The sequence below is a fragment of the Adelges cooleyi genome, unplaced genomic scaffold, assembly GCF_023614345.1.
Source record: "Adelges cooleyi isolate 19-005CV unplaced genomic scaffold, UGA_ACOO_1.1 ACOO_flye_CR_arks_rails_tigmint_CR_PRNA_713, whole genome shotgun sequence".
NCBI classification, from domain to species: Eukaryota; Metazoa; Arthropoda; class Insecta; order Hemiptera; family Adelgidae; genus Adelges; species Adelges cooleyi.
In genome coordinates this window covers 100599-117486 of record NW_026096419.1, presented here as the reverse complement: position 1 = coordinate 117486, position 16888 = coordinate 100599, and the positions used below count along the sequence as shown (strand labels likewise).

The 16888-nt window shown below is 38.9% G+C and overlaps 1 pseudogene; it reads left to right on the top strand.

Annotated features, from left to right (window-relative positions):
• The first annotated feature begins 1367 nt into the window (after nucleotides 1–1367).
• On the top strand, nucleotides 1368–3023 carry LOC126845212 (SCAN domain-containing protein 3-like; annotated as a pseudogene).
• The last annotated feature ends 13865 nt before the right edge of the window (nucleotides 3024–16888 follow it).

Below are 16888 nucleotides of genomic sequence, written 5' to 3'. Positions count from 1 at the left end.
ATGAAAGAAAAAGGCTGACTAAGCTTGCCTGGGACGAACAGGTAGTCGAGTGACAAAGGAGGTGGAACGCGACGGATAAGGGACTGTTGACGAACTGAGGTGATGCTTATCAATCTGTTTCAATACATATTATTATGTAGTTTTAAAAATGTTAATTATAGTTGAAAATTGCTTATATTTGTTGAGACACCCTCACGTATCTCGAGCTTTGATTACTATTCATTTTGTATTGTAATTTAAATATTTCAGAAAATCAATACTAGATTTCACTGAGGAAACGTTTAAGTAAGTGATTTTAGAAATTAATTGCGCAATAACAATTTTAACAACTTTGGTAGTATCTAATGCATAGGTTCCCAACGGGGGCGGTATCGCCCCCTTGTGGGCGTTGGAGCTCTTTGTGGGGGCGCTAGCAGACCCAAAGAAAAATGGGGGGTATTATGACAGTCAAGGGGGCGGTCGCGGTGTACCTACTTGATTTGAAGTTCAATATATAATAAAATACTTTCAAAATATACCTATCCATTTTTATGAAAAATATTTTACCTAGGGTTAAAGTTAAATCAAAAACATTCGGATAAGCATGGTGATGGAGTAGTAAACGAAGGAGAAGAGTGGATTATTTTTTTAAGTTAAACTACTAATAATATTAATTATAACAAGTTTATTAATGTGGTCGGAAAAACGGCTACAAAAATGAATATAGTTCGTCGTGACCGTGAAAACGAAAAGTGTCCCGGCGGCGGCGGCGGTGGTCGTTGCCCGCGGCGGCCGTGGCCCAGTTCACGCCACCCGCGGTGGCGCCAACGGGGCGCGACCTAACGGACAGTTGGGCAAGCAGGGGACGCGGTCGCCATCCGGCGGTGACGGGTGTAGTTAGCACCCGTCATCCGTCTGAGTCGCGGTGTGGCCGCGTCAATGGTATATAGACTAGATAACTTATTGATTCGTTTTAAAGCTGTCGGTAACAAGTCTATGCAAACGCTAAGCAAAGACGTGATTACGCAATCAAATAAATTCTGAAGTTAAAAGCACCGGCACCGCAAACAAACAAACGCATACAAGTTGCTGCGTGTTCGAAATCTATTTATTAAAATGCAGGGAGAGCTTTTCTAGTCTTCTACTATCAACTATCTTATTGTTTTTGTGCGCTTCGACAGTGACCTACTCTTACGCGGACTGATAAAGTAAAGAAGCCGTTATAATATTTAGTTTTATATTTTTTTATAATTCACAAAATGTCTGAAACTAAAAAAAAATGTCGTCAGTACAATATTGAATATTTAAAATATGGATTTACGAAATCTCCCACAAACCAATTATTACCAATGTGTTTAATTTGCCAGAAAGTATTCTCAAATGAAGCCATGAAGCCTTCTAGACTCCAAGAACACTTGAATAAAATTCATGCTGATAAGAAGGATAAAGATTTATCCTATTTTCAAGGACTTGAAAAGAAATATTTAAAACAGCCAACTATATCGAACCTTTTTGCATCGTGTTCTAAACAAGAAAATGATGGATTACGAGCTTCATATAATATTTCATTATTAATTGCAAAATCGCGAAAACCACACACAATTGGTGAAGAATTAATAATCCCGGCAGTCAAGGAGGTAATTGAAACTGTCCTTCATCATAAGACTCCATCAGATATCATCAAAAAAATTCCTTTGAGTAATAATACAGTACAAAGAAGAATCGATGAAATGGCTAAAGACGTTGAACTATCATTATGTGAGTACTTACAGACTTCCAAGTTTTCCATTCAACTCGATGAATCAACATTACCAAATAATAAAGCACTACTTTTGGCTTACGTCCGATTCATAAAAGAAGAAAAAATTTGCCAAGAGTTATTATTTGCAAAAAATTTGGAAACCGATACAAAGGGAGAATCCATATTCAATACCATGCATGTTTTTTTTCAAGAAAAAGGAATTCCCATTAGAAATATTTTGTCAGTTGCTACAGATGGTGCTCCAGCAATGACGGGACGTCATAAGGGTTTCATTGCGCATTTAAAACAAGCAGTACCAAATGTACTCACTGTACATTGTGTTATACATCGTCAGCACTTGGTTGCAAAAAATCTTAATGAACGCCTGCATACGTCGCTCCATTACGTTATTAGATCTGTTAATAAGATAAGGAGCAATTCATTAAATGACAGATTATTTGGGCAACTTTGTAGTGAAAATGATGAAGACTATAACCGCTTGTTGCTGCACACAGAAGTACGATGACTATCGAAAGGTGTTTGTCTCAATCGATTTTTCAATCTATTCCACTCAGTGTTGGACTTCCTTGAAAATAGAGACGATGAACTGCGTGGAAATTTGATTGCGTCCAAAAATGACATAGCTTATATGACAGACCTTTTTAAAATATTTAATGAAGTTAATTTACAATTGCAAGGTGATGAGTTGAATTTGATAAAGACCAAAAATGTCATAGCTGCTTTTGTGGGAAAACTTCTTTTATTCAAACGAAATCTAGGAAGAGGTGAATTCCTCAATTTTCCGACATTATCAGCATTATCGGTAGGAAAAGAAGATTTAATGACTTACTGCCAACACCTGGGCGCTCTTCATGTGGATTTTACAGAGCGCTTCCAGGATATTTTAAATATGAGTATACCAAGCTGGATTTTAGACCCTTTCGAAAATGCGGGTACAGCAAAATCATCAAATTTAGAAGAAGAACTCATAGAACTCACAACAAATGAAGAATTAAAAGTGAAATTCAGAAACGGATACCAAGAGTTCTGGCTCCAAAAATCAATATCAACTCTTCACCCTGGGTTGTGGGAAATAGTACAGAAATTTTTGATTGCATTTCCTTCATCATATTTGGTTGAGCGTGGTTTTAGTGCAGTAGCTAATTTGCTATCTAAGAAAAGAAATAGACTGCAAATCACTGAGCGAGGAGATTTGCGACTGGTGTTAACTAAAATGAAACCCGACGTTAACAGATTGTTAAATCTGCATCAACCTCAACCGTCTCATTAATATTTTTATTTCTTATTGACTTTTTTTCATTATATTTCTCTATTATCTAATAATTTCGATTAATTGTCTTGTTTTTGCTTCTACGAAGTGCTCCACATCTGAATTAAATGTTTTTTTTATCATAACATGTATTATGTATTTGTATAAACAGACCTATGAAATTACTATAATAAATAACTTTTTTGAAAAGGGGGCGTTGGAATTTCTTTTTCTTGAAAAGGGGGCAGTAGTCCATAAAAGGTTGGGAACCTATGATCTAATGTTAAGAAAAATCTGAACTGATTCAACTACTTTTGGCTAATTTTTACCTGTTTCAGGATAGAATTTAATCCAGCAATCCATTTTTTATGGGTTTTACCTAATTATGAGAAGGCAAAAGAGACTTTCAAGTCTTTACCGGCGTTGAGAAGAAATAAATTATAAATTATCATCGTGCGGTGTGACAGTGATTATTATAATTTTTTTTTTTAATAAACTGGCGATCTTTATTTTCTTGTTTCCCAGTGATTATTAGACATTGAATTTTATACAACGTTTAAAATTGTTTTTTAATATACTCGAACATGTATATCCGTTTGTCGTTAATGTTATCGCGAAGTTCGTTTTTCTTCTTCTTTCTTGCAGTCTTCTTTATCATGGTCGAATAAATTCCGTCTAATGGATTCGTAAGCCGCCGGTCCGTACCTATACTTGATCGGCAAGCTACACTTGATTACTCCCGGTTGTTGCGGTTCGGGTGGGTTTTGTTCGTCTTCGATTTGTTTCGGTTTTTGCCGTACTTTGATTTCAACAATACGCTGTTTTGGGGGCCCTTCGTCGTCCTTCTTGTCCGCTTTCGAAGCTGCACTACCGGTGACCTTGACTTTTGGCTGTGACGTCCACCGTTCGGGTAGTGTGTCGTTGGGAGGCGCCACCCATTTTATGACTCTGTTCAAAAACTCAAACTTAAACTTAAAATATTCGTCATCGGATTTATTCGGCCACTGCGGTCTAAGCGGGGTGTACTCCTGTTAACTCGAGAACGTTACATTAAATTTCAAAACAAATAGCGTGTACACCATTTTATTTTTAACATTTACCTTTCGGTCCATACGTTGAAACAACTGTAAACGGCTTGCCGTCAGGACGTTTTTTAAAAATAAATTATTCACGCGAAACATAGTTTTACAGTATTTCGACCGAACGTTCAAAATATATTAGTATATTTAAAATGACAAAGTTTTCGCTAAACCATAGCAACGTGACAAGGTCGTATGTTTTATAATACAAACACCGCGTCTCGTTGATATTGTAGCGAACCACTATTACTCACCTCCGCAAACAGACAGCACTGCGGCAGTTGGTCACGCCATAGTATATTTTATACTTTTGCACTTTCGTATTCTTAAATAATTTTTTTGTTAACTTGTTTTAATATCGTGTTTAATAAACCTATAGTCATCGCGACTTATACTCTGTTTACCGTAAGTTGACCCACTCGCTCTACGAAAACCGGTCGCAGCCGCGCATGACAGCCGCACAACCGGACCGGTAGTGGGGATCGTCGTGGCTGCACGTGTTGTATACGTCGTGATTCGATTACTCGATACTCAATACTCGAACTATACACACGCGCTCGCTACGGCTACGATTATTTTTTAGTATTTTTACGATATTTTGTTTTATCCATTTTCATTATTTTGTTCATCAATATATTCTAATGGATAGTAGTGACGATCAAGAAATTGAAGGCGTAGCAGAACTTATATCACCATTAAAAAAGAATAAACGTGGAAAAGTGAGTATAATGAAATACAATATAATAGTTATTACGTTAATTTTAATATTACATAAATACTATAATATTAAATATTATAATATAATAATAATAGATATAATATAATATAATTATATTAATATTATAATATTACATTCATATTAGTTATTTACCTACGCGATAAAAAAACATAGTAAAAAAAGAAATCAATATTAATACATTTTTTATTTTAGATTGTTGGTTCACGTGAGAGAGAAATAATTGTCAATATGTACAAGACAAGTATTGAAAAAGATCCTAGTATGTCAATGAGGAAAATAGGGAACATCATTTCAAAATCAATAGGCATTGGTGAATCAACAGTACATAGAACCATCAATCAGTACAAGGCAATTGATACGGTGGTATCTCCAAAACGAAAGAGAGTAAGAACAAAACTTTTTGACTGCTTCGATGACTTCGAGAAGAATGCAATCCGAAGGCACGTGCACACCATTTGGTTTAGACGTGAAATTCCTACCCTCGACAAAATACACAAAGCTGTGTCCGATGACGATGATTTGCCAACCATAACACGTTCTAGTCTATATAAGTTGTTGAAGGAATTACAATTCCGTTACGTTAAGCGAAGTCGTAACAGCGCTCTAACGGAAAAAAGCGAAATAATACTCTGGAGAAGAAGGTACCTAAGAACAATACGGAAATATCGAGAAGAAGGTCGCCATGTGTATTACCTAGACGAAACCTGGGTCAATGCTGGCGACTGTACAAATCACGTATGGAGTGATACAACAATAACGTCCCACCGGGACGCATTCCTAAAGGGAATGTCAACCGGTTCTGTGAACCCAACCGGCAAAGGTAAACGCCCAATTGTGTTACATATAGGGTCTGAAGATGGTTTTGTTGACAATGGATTATTGTGTTTTGAATCAAATAAAAACTCCCGTGATTACCATGATGAGATGAACGGGCAAACATTTTTTGAGTGTATAGAAAAAATTCTACATCGACTAAAGGACAATTAAGTTATTGTTATGGACAACGCGTCCTACCATTCTGTGAAGTTGGCCAAAGCCCCGACGACAGGTACCAAGAAGGCCGATATTATACAATGGTTGGGGGATAAAGGAGAAGTGGTGGATAGGACTATGGTAGTACGAGAACTTTTAGACATCGTAAAAAAAATTAAACCACTACATGAAAAATGTATTATTGATGAAATCGCCAAAGCACAAAATAAAACAATTTTACGACTACCTCCATATCATTGTGAGCTCAATCCAATTGAGTTGACTTGGTCATCAATTAAAAACTATGTAAGGATGAATAACACTACTTTCAAACTACCCAATGTCAAACAACTTTTAATAGAGGGCATACAACGAGTAGATGCAGTTATGTGGAAGAATTTCATAAGACACAAGAAGACAGAAGAAAATACATTTTGGGACATAGATGACATTATAGATGAAGTATTTGAAGCGGAGAGACAAAATTTAACTTTAACTATTACTGGAAATACAACATGTGATTCCGAGACAGACACGGATTGAACTTTTTTTATAACATGTAATATTATAATAAATATATATTTTTTAATACCTGTTTTTTAAGATTATTTTTACTATAAGTATATAATGATTTAAAAAAATAAAACATTTTTAATTTTAAATTTAAATATGTCATTTGAATTATAATAGCATTTGAAAAAATAACTCGGGATAAAAAAATGATTTTGTAACCTTCTGTATGCACGGCGGTAGCAGCTGCCTACTACGTCGGGCAACGTCGATTGCCGAACACCGCCGACCAATCACAGGCTGAGGGGGTCTGACCGTTTCGGCGGTTCAGTATACATGCGCGAGAGTGGGTCAACTTACGGCAAACAGAGTATAGTTATTAACTCTCCTTTACGTCGCTTACAGTTGTCTATTGCTCTCTTGTAAGGTCTCTTTTGGAATATGGTTGTGTCCTTTGGGACGCCTTTATGGCGGCTGACTCCTCTCATTTAGACCGAGTTCAGGGGCCTAGTACTGACGATTCGGTACGAAATTCGGTTAGGTAAAAGAAATTACCGAATTTTGCTAGTAATGACAAAAATTACCGAAAAAAATAGTTCGGTTACTCTTACCGAATCCGGTAAAGTATAAGTTATTTAACCGACAGTAATTAGGTGTCGGGAAGTTATTCGGGAAATTGTTATCAAAGTTTCATCAGTGTTCAATAACATTTTTTCTGTTTGTAAATTGTGTTTTGTGTTAAGTAAAAACAATTGCGCGTTATAAACATGGCAAATCTTTTATTAACTGGATGAATTCAACGCCGACCTCCACCAAGGCATATACAAATGGTTTTGGTACAGCCCAATAGTTTTGAAGAAATGACGGACCAGGAGTTTGTAAGAACTTTTAGGCTTACTAAACTCTTAGCCAAAGATCTTATTTGTAAACTAACGCCATATCTTCCAGAAATAAAAAGAAAATCTGCGCTAACGGCAGAGACTAGAGTAAGTTAATTTCATATACCACATATTTTGTTTAATTAGGTAGGATACTATATCACATATTATCACAATTATTATACTTAATATTATTAAATAGGTATTAGTAGCACTGAGATATTTTGCCCAAAGATCTTACCAACAATCCGTTGGCAATGATGTTAACCTCAATGTTTGCCAAAAATCGGTCAGTAATTGTTTACATTCTGTGATTAATGCAATTGTGGCGCATTTGGCCCCTATTTGGATAGCGTTTCCAAACAACAACGACTTAAATAAATCCAGAGTACAATTTCATCAAAAATATTAATTACCTGTTATTGTTGGATGTATTGACTGCACCCATGTTGCTGTTATATCACCCGACCAATTAAACCAAGTTCCTAACCCTCAAAGTTGTCGTGTAGATGGTCGGCGCCAAGTCACCATTAAAATCAAACATCAGAGTATAGACGTTGTCTAATGTCACAATTACGTTACCCATCTAGACTAAAAAACCTTAGCATTGAAATTTGCTAAGCGTTTTAATTTTTATCTGTCTGTTCGTTTGCTATGACTTAGTAAGGATATGAATTAAAAATCAATAATTGTTCGGTTTTTACAACAGTAGCGCTTCTATTTGCCATTAAATGATAATAATATTGGTCTCCCATCGATGTTATTGTCACCTATCATTAAAAATCAATAACACTCGCTTCAATTGTTTTTTTTTTTAATATAATCGATTCTTACAGACACCTTGTACAACCGTTATAGCTATAAATATATTTTATAATGGCCGGGTCTTTGTAATATGGGACGTATCGGTAAAATGTAATTTAACTCTGTAATTTAACCGCCGATAGTGGTATAGACATGAAACCTGTACAGTTAAAATTCTAATTAAGTGTACTTTACCCATATTTTAAGAAAATGTATGTTTTAACACGAAAAGTTTGGTGATGGAGAAATTATTCTAACATCAGCGGTAAGGTTCAAAACGTAAATGTAAATTGTGTATATTTCCAATAAGTCTAAATCGTAAAATTTAAACGCTTACCACTGATGTTAGAATAATTTCTCCATCATCAAATTTTTACCAGATGTTCTATTCACTTATAAGTAAGTATTGCATGAATTTGGAAAATTTTCGTAATAGCAAAAAATAAACTTAATTGGTTCAAAGATGATAAGGATCATAAGAACATAACTTAAATTTTATATCAACAAAATATTTGTTTTTAATTTTAACTTTATGACCTCAAAAAAAGTTTTTGAAAAATTAAAAAAAAAAAATTGTCTATAGTTAAAAAAAAAAATATTTTCTTAAAATATGGTTAAAGTACACTTAATTAGAATTTTAACTGTGCAGGTTTCAAGTATACCACATCGGCGGCTAAATTCCAGAGTCGGGAACATGAGGTGTTTTTGGATTATTTTTTTAAAAAAATTACCTACTTAGGTCTAAAATAAAATTTAAAACATTTTTTTTTAATTGTTTTGTAATTAAGTGTTATAACCTGGATCTTTAGGGTTATACATGAATAATAACAAGATGATTTATACTTTGATCATACAAATACATTTATTAATACTTCATTTATTCGTATAGCGTATTTGACCGGGAGGGCTATAGCTAACTTTATGCCAATTCGGTCGCCGGAGGGTGCATGGCATTTCTGCCATGCATATCGGGGGTTGATGGTGTGGGTCGCCGCTAAAAATCCGGGTGGTCACCCATCCGGGTTCAAGCAGAAACGGCCACAGCTTAACCTCGAGTTCCATGCAGCAGCTGAGGTGTCCACTGCGCCACACCACCCCACTAAGTTAATAAGGTTTTTACTTTGCATAACGTACAATACACACACATATCTTACTGAGAACAGTGTATATCAAATCGATACATGTAGTCAATACTCGTTCATTAATAATTCTCTTTATAAAAAACACTTCAAAAATATTAAACTACTTACGAATGACATTTCAAGCAGTTAGCAAATTACCATTAAATTTTAAGCACAACAACATTGAAGGTCAATTAGTATTAAATGTCGTTGAAAACGGCGGACCACCCTTAATTGGCAGAAAAGACTTTCAAAATTTAAATGTTGTAATTAAACATTCCATACATTATTCTTGTAACTTTAAACAATCGAATGATATCCAACTAATATGTGCTAAATATCCCAATGTTTCTGAAAGTGGCATCGGTACCTACAACAAAGGGAAAATAAGTTTATATGTTAGTAAGGACTGCGTCCCCAAATTCTTTAAATCCCGTTTTGTTCCTTTTGCACTAAAAAACAAAGTAGAGTTGGAAATCAATCGTTTGGTTAAAGAAGGTGTTTTAATATCTGTTGAACATTCTGAATGGCCTACCCCTATCGTTCCTGTTTTAAAACCAGGACACTCCAATCGCATCTGTGGTGACTTCAGTGTCACAATTAATCCGGTCTTGGAAGGTACTCCTTTACCAAAAATAGATCATTTGTTTGCAAAACACAGTGGTGCACAGGTGTTTAGTAAAATAGATTTAAAATATGCATATTCACAACTCCAATTAGATGATAATTCTAGAAAATTAGTAGTCATTAACACACATTTGGGTATTACTTTTTCTTCTTGTTACAGATTGTGTTAAAGATATGTTCCCATTAGCATCGTTATCAGAAGTCAAGAACTTTATAAGTGAATGGCTGAATGAAGCTCTCTGTAGAAAGATGTGAAGGTAGTAAATTTATTCAAAACTCAAATAAAAGGTTTTTTGTATAAAGGATTTTTTTAAAAAAAAATGTCAGTTACCGTCTATCAGTTTTATTTTATTCCGACTCAAAAATTGTACTTATTCATTGTTGAGTTGTCACTTTGCCGATTTTGGTTTCAACCACTGGGCTGAAGCAAGCTCCCCAGAGAAAGATATGAACTTTATACAATTGGCTGACATATTAGGAAATGCTTCATCTGCAGGAAATTTGCCACAACTCAAGTTTAAAAAAAATTGAAATACAAGATTAATATCTTAATATCTTTTGAGACTCTAAAACGACAAGTGTGATCCATTGGACTTACCGTCACATTTTTGATAACGGATGGTACATTAATATATAAACTATTATATATATATATATATATATATATATATATATATATACACTCTAATACAGTAATCAATATGTAGTTATTAATAAAAATAAATAAAATCATAATTATTTATGGATTTATCAATACCTAAACTAAACTTAAAACGTGTACATAATTCGATAACTATTTAAATTCATAATTCAGTGGTGTACTAATGCCTAATTTAACTATTTTCGTGTATACCTATTTAGAGCGATACTACAATACTATACAAATACATGCTACTACTAATACTATTATATATTTTTATTGTTTTTATAGTTTGTTTTGTTAGGTAGCTACTGGTCTTTACCTAACCACCGTTCGTTGGTCGTTTATCGAAGTAGTGATTGTGTGACATCGATTATTTGTAATACAATTTTTTTTCTCGTTATTATCTATATTATAAGAATGCGTTGACCTCTATTTCCCTTTTGACACAGACAAGCGCAAGTCGGCAACATCAAGTAACATACACCACCTAGTGGTATTCATTTTGTTTTATTTTTATTTTTTCCTGTGTCAACAGAACTGCATGTTTTCTTTCTTTTAACGCGTAGTTAACCCTGGGTCTAACCTTTTACGAACCACTGAGATTGAGCTATGGTCAGCATATTAGGCACACTAGTTATTATTATTATTTATCATTAAGATTTTTTTTTTTTTTGTATATCATATTATAACACATAGAAATCTCCCGCATTTCATATGGCTTGCATAATACATTAAAGTAAACTACATATGTGAATGTCATTGGTTTTTGGCAACTTTTTCCCCAATGACATTAGGTTAACGTAATATTTATTTTGTTCATACTATAAGAATTCCATTTTATCTCTATTTTCTAATTCATTCTTATGCATAGCCAAGTAAACAACATTAAACAGCCAATAAGTAGGCCCGCCACTCTTATCATATTCCGAGACCTTGAGAAGTCAGATGGCCAATTCAAAGCTCCGAGCTTGATCAAGAAAGCGACGACAGAGCTGATCATTCCTTAGTCCGTCACGGCGCTGATAGGAATGATCACTGTATAGAGGGATGTTTCCTCAAGGATTCAAAAATCCGGGAAATTAGGAAATGGATGTCAACGAAATTAGCCAAAGGTCGAGGTTTTTTAGGAGTGGCCATCAATAAGCAATAACGAGCACCTTTGTTTTCAGGAACCCTTGTAATGTTTTTTTTTTGTTGTTTTTGTTTCCTCTTTTTCCCCACTCCCCGCATAACAATCACTTTTACTTCTGTTTAACTTAGGTCTGAGGTCAGACCTCGATAGGGGAAGGGCAGCTGTAACGGGGACACTTGACACCCCGTTACCACTCGTCCTAAAATACGCTTACTGGACATCTATCAATAAGACAATAGGTAGGGGAGACAGCGAACACACAGGACAATAGCCTCCGCGCGGACCCCAACGAGCAGTTGAGACTTGACCATCCTCGAACCGCGATTAACGACCATTTTAGCCCTCATCCGATTTACGCACTTTACCACGCTTTAACGCCGCCTATTACCATCCCGCATCGTGTGTGTTCGCTCGACTCCACTTCTACAGGACCAGCTGACAATCTCAGGGACCCAGGTAGAAGTGTATTGTATATATGTATATTGTATAGTTAGTTTTACCTGATAAATAAATAGTTATAGTTGCATACTTCAGAGTTACGTCATTCAAAGGCACGACCGCCCGTTTAGCCCCTCGTGCGGTGCATATAAATATATAAAGGGGACTTTGGGTTTTACTTAAGTGTAGACACGGGGTAGCTTCCCGTTCTCAAGCCGAGATCCACTTACTCGATCCCATCGGCGACCGTTCAGTCTAGGATTGGCATGGCTCTCCACTTAAGAACCGAAGGAAAAAATTAATAAATTCCTTCGACTTTGATCACAGGTCCACCAACACCGTGATACTAACTCGTGTCCCAGTCTCAGTTGGGGGTTTGAGCGCCTCCGCGAACCAGTAGAGACTTTAAATGGTTCGTGATAACAACTCCTCAACAAACTCGACGTTGGACGCCACGTCTGCGTCGAGAAACAAATAAATTTTAATATGGCAGACATTCTTGAAGCTAAGACTTCCTCCATGGGCCTTGGCCCAAAAGGTGGATCGGACCCGGAGGCCACCAAAGAAAAACTGCATTCCACTATCCTCGATGCTAGTAGAGGGAGTGTTGATTCCAAGTCCCCGATTTTGACAGAATCCGGTGTAAAAATGCTCTTTGAGCTTTTTTCCACTGACGTATCCAAAGTGGCATCCATCAGCCTGAGTACTGCACCTACTATGACCGAACACACAAAAGGGACTCAAAACCCAGGACGCGCCAGGACGCCAATAACATACTTGAGCAACTTGCGGTTGTGGAGGTTTCAACTACCTGCCAGAGATGGCCCACCTCCAATAGCCGCAGTGAACTGGCACATGGTCTGGACATCCACCAAACTGGTGATGATCGACGCGGTTGGTGAACGAAGCTACCCACTACCAACATTATCACCGTTTGGTATGCAAATGGCCACGACCCTAAATTCGGACTTGTCTATAACCTTGTCAACACGTGCGTTGCTACCGGCTACCAAAATCGTCGACCAAAATTCCATCATTACGCTGCTCAACCTGGCTGAAAAACGACCACCCGGGTTTTACGACGAGGCACCGCTATTAGGGTACTGCTCCTCTGGCACACCATGGCACTCGGGCCAACTTACACCGCACTACACGACAAATGCGTGTCAGACGTGGCCGCCAATATGAGAGCTGGACCGTGGGAAACAACGTGGGGTGAAACAGCAGCAAACGCAGCCACCAGAAACATAACACCTGGGAACGCACAGGACATCTCAAAAATAATGGTGTGTACCCTGACCATGTACACAGAATACACTGCTGGGATATCACTGCCTCCAGAAGGGATGCGCAATCCAGACGTGGTTATCCCGGTGATGCGCGAATGGTCCGGAGCCCGGTGGCTAATGGCATACATATTGTCATTCACGACCACAGGTTGGTGGAACCACGCTATGATTGCGCGAACGCGGCCTATATACATCACGACAGGTCAGCCAGAAGATAATTGGCACTTTGATTTTATGCCAGAGGCATGTACAGCAGTGTTGGAGGGTGGCTTCAAAAGGATATGGCTGGTACTGGTCAACGCAAGTAGTGCCAACAACGCGATCTTAACACCGTTCCGAATCCAGGTTGACAACGCCGTCGACGAGATATTACCTGGTGCCTTCAACGTCAACTTTGCACAGCGTGTCTACACATACCTCGGGAGAGATGTGGCACATCGGGCTGTCCCTGACCGCACCAGAGATTTCGTTGAAGCTTGGCGTCGATTACTTATGACAGTGACCGTTCCGGGTGTAGCGACGAAGGCGTTGAGTGCGGCCTCAGAACTCTGCCAGATGCGACCAATTGGGTATCTCCGCAAAACAACTTTGAACGTAGAAAACAATGAACACCACGGGTTCCTACTAAACACTTACACGTTCGCAGTACCTGCCAACGCACGTTGGAACATCGATGATGAGGTTGTTAGGGACTGGAGTGATCTGGACGGGGACTGGGAGACCATCAGACCGCACATGAGTACAAAAGCCAACTGGAGAGTAACCCCATTGCACAGAATACCATCAAGCGCAAACTTCCTGGGATACGGCGGTGGCCATCAGGAAGACGAGCCGACCTTAGGTGATTGGAAAGACTGCAACCCAGAATACCAGGTGTGCGAGAGCTACCACGTGAACCGAATCTTAATAGCCTGCGACGTCTTCATCCACTCTGAAGAGATACAAAAATACATGTTCGCAAATACCATCGGAATGGCTGTGTTCACACGCGAACTCGGTACCCTGATGTCGGCAATATCGGAATGGATGATGTGTTACTACGGTATGGGCATCATGGACGTGAACGGGTTCCTGAACACCCGCGCGACTGCGCCGGACTCTTTGGGTACCATATTCCCGATAGCAACCAACAACTTCCTGGTCAATCGCTGGCGCGAGGACAATTACAGATGGAGAGACGTGGATTTGATTGCCGATCTCAGAACCGTATACCAACTCAATGTGCTGAACTTCGGTTACTTAAACGGTCTGGTGTTGCCCTTCTGGCTTGTGAAGGGGGTTTGTGAGAAGTACGGTTTGAGGTTTAAACTCCCGAACTTGCTGGAAGACGTTTACATCGGTGACATCGATGACGGAACACTCGACGGGTATCCTATTGACATGACAAGCCCTTGGGCTGCGCTACCACTGTTGTGCGGAACAGATCGATACAACAGACATCCTTTCGTCATATACAAAAACAGCATGGGAACATACAACTTAAACTCATGGACACTGGCGTATGACGACTTGTACTTTGACGCGACAACGAACGTTCAGGGGGTGGCTATAGGGGTAACCTGTTCGGTGAATGACAGCGACCGTCTAGCCGGCAACATTCAAACTGTACCATTCATACACGATAACAGCAAACGCGACAAAAAGGGAGCTATTACATTTGTCGGTGTACAAACTCCATTCCGCGACAACACAGACAAAGGCTTCCTAAGCATCGAAGGCGAAGGGCTAAGACATCCAGACCCGCTTCTGTCCCACCTCGTAAAGGCCGGTGTTGCTGCACTACCCGGAATATTGACTTTGAATTATCCAGATGCCGTGAAATCCGCACTACTATCACTTGCGGACCCAGCGATCGAGTGGGCAACCGGAAAGATCGGTGACACCTTCAATGAGGCGTTCTTTCGATCTGGTGCTGCGTCCACAAATGCCTAGATATCTAGTCTATGGTCTGCTGTATAACCCGACGAACTTGTCGCAGCAGACCAGATCGCTCTTCAACCCGTTCGGGGCACCCTTCACCAACCTGGGGTGGGAGAGAAACCTGTTTACATCTTTGATCACTAGACTTAAAATCGTGGGCGCAGCCAGTCTAAGCCGCTTAGACGGCTTGAAGCAGGTAATGGTTGACATTAGGGATTTGCATAACGTTTGCACAACCGATTCGCCAGCAGGTCTACTACGCATGGACTTTCCGCTCAAAACACTGTTGAAACTACGTCGATGCCGAAATAGTATATCATACGGCTTACTGGACAAACAAACTGTTGCAGACGAGAAGGACGATTTCGATCCATTCAACAAGCCACTTAACATGTATTTCCATCTGCTTGGGATGATCGCCGACAAAGTAGTCGCCAAAACCTCACAACTGGTACTATCGTCAGTAGTGGCATACACCTACGCGTTACGTGCAACTATACCGCATGGGTACCGTATCGATTTTGTACGACAAGCGCTCTCTACCTTGGACCGATGTACATTTGTATGGTCGAATCGAACCGACACAGCAACACTGGGTAGCCTGCTCCATGGACTGAGCAACATCGGAGGTCCAAGAGGATGGGACAAAGACGAGATATATGCTAAATGCGAGGAATGGACGCAAGGCGAGGCAACATGGGGGTCAGCCAACAAGGGCACAACACACTTCATAACAAGGCAAACTGACACATGGTTGGCTAGCTGGGTTCGGCAGATCAAGGGCAACGCTCTAAAGTTCAAGGAATTCGTGACAGATCCAATGAAATGGGGTACCTCAGGAGGGGCACCCGCCGTAAACCTCAACCCTGACACTAAGAGCAAGATCAGGTCAAAGTGGGCATGGGCATTGAATGCCTTGCAACAAACCAGCGACGTTTACGGAATGGCCTTGTCTGAATCCGATAAGTGTACCGTTGCATTGAAGGAGGAGGTAAAGACGAGGCTAGTCATCACAACCCCGATGTGTTCGTACCTACGGCAATCATACATATGGTACTCACTGGGGAAACCCAATTATTCCACCCTTTGCTCCAAGAGTTCAGTAGGATTCACTCGGAAATCTAGGCATCGGTAGGTACATCCCGGGACCGTCGCTGCAACTATATATAATTAAAAACATATATTAATGATTTTTTTTTTTTTAAAAAAAAGCCAAACATGATAAATATAAAAAAAAACGGACTAACACTAGAGCCACATCTAACGATAACAAATAGGTAGGTTACTGTTAGGTAGGCTGGATAGGTCACATGAAACTGGTAACACGGCTAAATCGAACCAAGGCACAACCAACTCACGGATGGGTTGATAACACTCCTGATCAAAGTGTTATCATTGGCAACTCCGCTTAACCAGAAACTGACGGTTGTGCTGGTGTTGAAAATTAATACGAGTTACCAGAGGACTGTGAAACTTCTTCTGTCTGCAAAAAAAAAAAAAAAATTTTTACTTCGAAACTCTTTAGTACAACTTTAATTTTGCTAACTAATCGCATTATTATACTTGCCAAAATTGCCATTTGCGCCATATACGTTATACCGCCACATTACGCCACATTACGCCACTTATTGCCAATCAATGCCACATACTACAGATAGTACGCCACTGGATACCGCAAAAATGCCGTATTCCGCCACGGAAGCCACACCCATGCTATACAACAGACACAAGTTAGGATTCGGAATT